The following is a 6,437-nucleotide window of genomic DNA, read 5'->3' as shown; positions in this document are numbered from 1 at the left end:
CCCCATGTCTCTACGATGTTCTGATGCAGAGATATAAGGCTTTGTTTACTCTGTTGCTAGGGTACTGTATTTGGTTGCTAGGGAAAAAATTGGCATCCACTAGTGATTACACTCCGAGATACGAGTCAAACGGTCCAAACCCCGTGTCTCTGCGATGTTCTGATGCGGAGATATAAGGGTTTGTTTAATCTGTTGCTAGGGTACTGTATTTGGTTGCTAGGGAAAAAATGGCATCCACTAGTGATTACCCTCCGAGTCATGAGTCAAACGGTCCAACCCCCGTGTCTCTACGATGTTCTGATGCGGAGATATAAGGCTTTGTTTACTCTGTTGCTAGGGTACTGTATTTGGTTGCTAAGGAAAAAAATGGCATCCACTAGTGATTACCCTCCGAGTCACGAGTCAAACGATCCAACCCCCGTGTCTCTACGATGTTCTGATGCCGAGATATAAGGCTTTGTTTACTCTGTTGCTAGGGTACTGTATTTGGTTGCTAGGGAAAAAAATGGCATCCACTAGTGATTACCCTCCGAGTCACGAGTCAAACGGTCCAAACCCCGTGTCTCTACGATGTTCTGATGCGGAGATATAAGGCTTTGTTTACTCTGTTGCTAGGGTACTGTATTTGGTTGCTAGGGAAAAAATGGCATCCACTAGTGATTACCCTCCGAGTCATGAGTCAAACGGTCCAACCCCCGTGTCTCTACGATGTTCTGATGCGGAGATATAAGGCTTTTTTTACTCTGTTGCTAGGGTACTGTATTTGGTTGATAAGGAAAAAAATGGCATCCACTAGTGATTACCCTCCGAGTCACGAGTCAAACGATCCAACCCCCGTGTCTCTACGATGTTCTGATGCGGAGATATAAGGCTTTGTTTACTCTGTTGCTAGGGTACTGTATTTGGTTGCTAGGGAAAAAAATGGCATCCACTAGTGATTACCCTCCGAGTCACGAGTCAAACGGTCCAAACCCCGTGTCTCTACGATGTTCTGATGCGGAGATATAAGGCTTTGTTTACTCTGTTGCTAGGGTACTGTATTTGGTTGCTAGGGAAAAAATGGCATCCACTAGTGATTACCCTCCGAGTCACGAGTCAAACGGTCCAACCCCCATGTCTCTACGATGTTCTGATGTGGAGATATAAGGCTTTGTTTACTCTGTTGCTAGGGTACTGTATTTGGTTGCTAGGGGCGTGGCTTGGGAGTGGCCAATGATGTGCCCAGTGATTACACTCCGAGTCACCAGCAATGTTCCCTCTAATTTTTTTCAGCACTGAGCAAATAATTTTTTTTCTGAGCACACATTTCAGTACTGTGAGGAATTCGCAACCACACGACCTGCCGAAAATTAACACGAGCCTGCGTTAACCATAGGAGATTCAAAGAGATGACAGTGTAGCGTGTAACGGGGTTTAGTGTATACACACGTATAATGTTCAATGTGGGCCTGTGTATAAATCCCAATACATGTAATTAACACTCTCTTTGAATTTACCAGGTACCTGGGTTTAGCAGATTGAACCGTTCACCTCAAGCTGAAAATCAGTTCTCATATACTACAGTGCAAATAAATAAATAAATAAAATACTTGTAAAAGTGTAACACTGTTTCATTTTGTTTGTAATCCAAATTCATGATTCACTTAAATGACTCTGTTGGGTTTAATTCATGAATCAATTGATTCGGTTCAAAGGACCGTTTGTTCCTTTATATAGTTCAAATAGTTCAGTTCAAAGTCAGTGTCCTGTCCTTTAAAGAAAATCCAAGAAAATACGGAAAATGAAGTTTCAGCGAATTCACGTCCTAGTAGTTGTCCGAAACAAAAAGGAAAAATACCCTCCTACCAGTTCTGATGAATTCAAAGCACAGCTCTGGTTGGCTCGCCTTTTTGTATACACCTTCACTTAATTGTCTCGCGTGTCCAAGATGGAGCAGGAGAACTTTACAGATGTTCGAAATTCTCACAAAAAAACCCAGCCTTGTAAAAACACAAGGCAGAACAGTAATTAATCTTCAGTTCAACAGATTTATCAATAAGCATCATGTAAACATTTCAAATAACAACCTAACTCAGGGTTTCAACACTTATTGAACATATTGACACTTAACATTTTATTTTTTAATCACATTTACGTTACTTGACTGTTAACTTTCAAATGTAAATAGCTTCAGCTCGTTCGTTATATACCAACGGCCAATGTAAACAAACTAATAAAACTCATAGTTTGCTGCCAAATTTGCAACACTTATGCCACAATGTCAAGTTAATATTTAGAATATAACTCACCAAAGCATACATTTTAACTTCTTATTTAAAAGAAGAAGTTCATTCGCAGTGTTTTGATGCTCTGTGATTCTGCATCTGCCTCCGTTCTAATTCTCTATTTTGCTCTCTCCTCACTCTAGCGACAGCTTTTCCAAGTTATCGCATCACTTCAGGAATCCAATAATTTGTTTTAAATCACTGTTTTGAATCTGAACTTTTTCCTCTTAATGAATATTTTAGTTTCTTGAGATCGACCCGTGCAGCTGCTCATCTGGCTCGCTCTCACTCTGTGCTCGTCCGTGCTGGCAGCGTCACTGTGTGAACTGAATGCGCTGCTACCATTGGCTCATAAAAGTGTCTGTCACCGTAGCAAGATCAGCGATTGGTTGAAAGTTTCTTCTCCTTCTAGAACACTCGCCTTCTCTCTCTCTTAATTCTTTTACAACAGCAAATGCATCAATGTTTATGTGCGGTCTGAAAAATGTGCGCGGTCTGACAAATCTATTGCGCGGCCACTTTGGCTGGCCTGCGCGGCCGCGCACGCGCGCAGCTTAGAGGGAACATTGGTCACCAGTAAAACGGTCCAACCCCCGTGTCTCTACGATGTTCTGATGCGGAGATATAAGGCTTTGTTTACTCTGTTGCTAGGGTACTGTATTTGGTTGCTAGGGGCGTGGCTTGGGAGTGGCCAATTATGTGCCTAGTGATTACACTCCGAGTCACAAGTAAAACGGTCCAACCCCCGTGTCTCTACGATGTTCTGATGCGGAGATATAAGGCTTTGTTTACTCTGTTGCTAGGGTACTGTATTTGGTTGCTAGGGGCGTGGCTTGGGAGTGGCCAATTATGTGCCCAGTGATTACACTCCGAGTCACAAGTAAAACGGTCCAAACCCCGTGTCTCTACGATGTTCTGATGCGGAGATATAAGGCTTTGTTTATTCGGTTGCTAGGGTGCTCAAATTTGGTTGCTAGGGGCGTGGCTTGGGAGTGGCCAATGATGTGCCCAATTGTTACACCCCTAGTCACAAGTAAAACGGTCCATCCCCCATGTCTCTACGATGTTCTGATGCCGAGATATAACTGTTTGTATTTTATGTTGCTAGGGTGCTCAAAAGTGGTTGCTAGGGGCGTGGCTTAGTAAGTCTGTAAGGATCCTGAGAGACTGATTGGATGCCTGAGTAAAATGAGCCCACCCCCATGTCTCTATGACACTGTGGTGCAAAGATATCCATCCGGGCATTTTATAATGGCAGTCTATGGTATAGGTTGCTAGGGTGCCCAAAATGGTTGCTATGGTAACCTTACACCCCATTGTGGGGGACGTCCTGACAGAGTCTAGCACCCTCTTCAAATTTAGTAACCCACATGTTTCTATGAAATCCTGGCTCGGACCTATGACCCGTCAAAATTTTTGCAATGGTAAGTCTATGGGATTTTGCCCCATTGACTTTTCATTGGGGCACTTTTGGGCACCTCTTACACCCCAGGGGTACAACTTACACCCCATTTTGATCCATGTTCTTACAGAGCCTACCACCCTCTTCAAATGTTGTAACCCACATGTTTCTACAAAATCCTTGAGCGGAGCTATGACTCGTCAAAGTTGGGCGCAATGTTAAGTCAATGGGATTTTTTGGGTGGTTTTTCGCCCCCCTTTCGGAAATCCTGCACCCGATCGCTTATAAAAGTCATAGCACACCTCTCCTCAATAAGCCGGTCGATTTGAGCCCTAATTTATGGGTCTACGACAAAGCGTGCGGGACGAGTTACGCGCCGAAAAAGTGTCCAGAAAAAGAATAATAATAACTAGATAGGTACATTTCCTGAAGAAAATGTGAGTGGTGCTTGCCGTGGCAAGTTTCGGGGGACAATTTATGATTATACTCCAAGCCAAAAGTAAAATGGTCCAACCCCCATGTCTCTACGATGTTCTGATGCGGAGATATAAGGCTTTGTTTACTCTGTTGCTAGGGTACTGTATTTGGTTGCTAGGGGAAAAAATGGCATCCACTAGTGATTACCCTCCGAGTCATGAGTCAAACGGTCCAACCCCCATGTCTCTACGATGTTCTGATGTGGAGATATAAGGCTTTGTTTACTCTGTTGCTAGGGTACTGTATTTGGTTGCTAGGGGCGTGGCTTGGGAGTGGCCAATGATGTGCCCAGTGATTACACTCCTAGTCACAAGTAAAACGGTCCAACCCCCGTGTCTCTACGATGTTCTGAAGCGGAGATATGAGGCTTTGTTTACTCTGTTGCTAGGGTACTGTATTTGGTTGCTAGGGGCGTGGCTTGGGAGTGGCCAATTATGTGCCCAGTGATTACACTCCGAGTCACAAGTAAAACGGTCTAACCCCCGTGTCTCTACGATGTTCTGATGCGGAGATATAAGGCTTTGTTTACTCTGTTGCTAGGGTACTGTATTTGGTTGCTAGGGGCGTGGCTTGGGAGTGGCCAATGATGTGCCCAGTGATTACACTCCGAGTCACAAGTAAAACGGTCCAAACCCCGTGTCTCTACGATGTTCTGATGCGGAGATATAAGGCTTTGTTTATTCGGTTGCTAGGGTGCTCAAATTTGGTTGCTAGGGGCGTGGCTTGGGAGTGGCCAATGATGTGCCCAATTGTTACACCCCTAGTCACAAGTAAAACGGTCCAACCCCCGTGTCTCTACGATGTTCTGATGCCGAGATATAACTGTTTGTATTTTATGTTGCTAGGGTGCTCAAAAGTGGTTGCTAGGGGCGTGGCTTAGTAAGTCTGTAAGGATCCTGAGAGACTGATTGGATGCCTGAGTAAAATGAGCCCACCCCCATGTCTCTATGACACTGTGGTGCAAAGATATCCATCCGGGCATTTTATAATGGCAGTCTATGGTATAGGTTGCTAGGGTGCCCAAAATGGTTGCTATGGTAACCTTACACCCCATTGTGGGGGACGTCCTGACAGAGTCTAGCACCCTCTTCAAATTTAGTAACCCACATGTTTCTATGAAATCCTGGCTCGTACCTATGACCCGTCAAAATTTTTGCAATGGTAAGTCTATGGGATTTTGCCCCATTGACTTTTCATTGGGGCACTTTTGGGCACCTCTTACACCCCAGGGGTACAACTTACACCCCATAGTGATCCATGTTCTTACAGAGCCTACCACCCTCTTCAAATGTTGTAACCCACATGTTTCTACAAAATCCTCGAGCGGAGCTATGACTCGTCAAAGTTGGGCGCAATGTTAAGTCAATGGGATTTTTTGGGTGGTTTTTCGCCCCCCTTTCGGAAATCCTGCACCCGATCGCTTATAAAAGTCATAGCACACCTCTCCTTAATAAGCCGGTCGATTTGAGCCCTAATTTATGGGTCTACGACAAAGCGTGCGGGACGAGTTACGCGCCGAAAAAGTGTCCAGAAAAAGAATAATAATAATAATAATAATAATAATAAGTATGCAAGATAGTAATTGTGATGCTTTGCATAAATGCAAGCACCACTAACTAGATAGGTACATTTCCTGAAGAAAATGTGAAGTGGTGCTTGCCGTGGCAAATTTCGGGGGACAATATATGATTATACTCCAAGCCAAAAGTAAAACAATTGAACCCACATGTCTCTACGATATTCTGATGCGAAGATATAAGGCTTTGTTTATTCGGTTGCTAGGGTACTGTATTTGGTTGCTAGGGAGAAAATTGGCATCCACTAGTGATTACACTCCGAGTCACGAGTCAAACGGTCAAACCCCCGTGTCTCTACGATGTTCTGATGCGGAGATATAAGGCTTTGTTTACTCTGTTGCTAGGGTACTGTATTTGGTTGCTAGGGAAAAAATTGGCATCCACTAGTGATTACACTCCGAGATACGAGTCAAACGGTCCAACCCCCGTGTCTCTGCGATGTTCTGATGTGGAGATAAAAGGCTTTGTTTACTCTGTTGCTAGGGTAATGTATTTGGTTGCCAGGGAGAAAATTGGCATCCACTAGTGATTACACTCCGAGTCACGAGTCAAACGGTCCAAACCCCGTGTCTCTACGATGTTCTGATGCGGAGATATAAGGCTTTGTTTACTCTGTTGCTAGGGTACTGTATTTGGTTGCTAGGGAAAAAATGGCATCCACTAGTGATTACCCTCCGAGTCATGAGTCAAACGGTCCAACCCCCGTGTCTCTACGAT

At 44.2% G+C, this 6,437-nt stretch overlaps 1 long non-coding RNA gene across 1 annotated transcript; it reads right to left on the bottom strand.

Moving 5' to 3' along the window:
* Positions 1-1,884: 1,884 nt before the first annotated feature.
* Positions 1,885-2,837, bottom strand: LOC135777721 (uncharacterized). Its single transcript, XR_010544304.2, has 2 exons — positions 2,289-2,837; positions 1,885-1,979 (listed from the first exon to the last, which is right to left on the bottom strand). It is a non-coding gene; the product is annotated as an uncharacterized lncRNA (long non-coding RNA).
* Between the last annotated feature and the right edge of the window lie 3,600 nt (positions 2,838-6,437).

The sequence above is a fragment of the Paramisgurnus dabryanus genome, chromosome 7, assembly GCF_030506205.2.
Source record: "Paramisgurnus dabryanus chromosome 7, PD_genome_1.1, whole genome shotgun sequence".
In the NCBI taxonomy this organism is placed as follows: Eukaryota; Metazoa; Chordata; class Actinopteri; order Cypriniformes; family Cobitidae; genus Paramisgurnus; species Paramisgurnus dabryanus.
The sequence above is the reverse complement of the archived record's forward strand: the minus strand, read 5'-3'. Positions and strand labels throughout refer to the sequence as shown.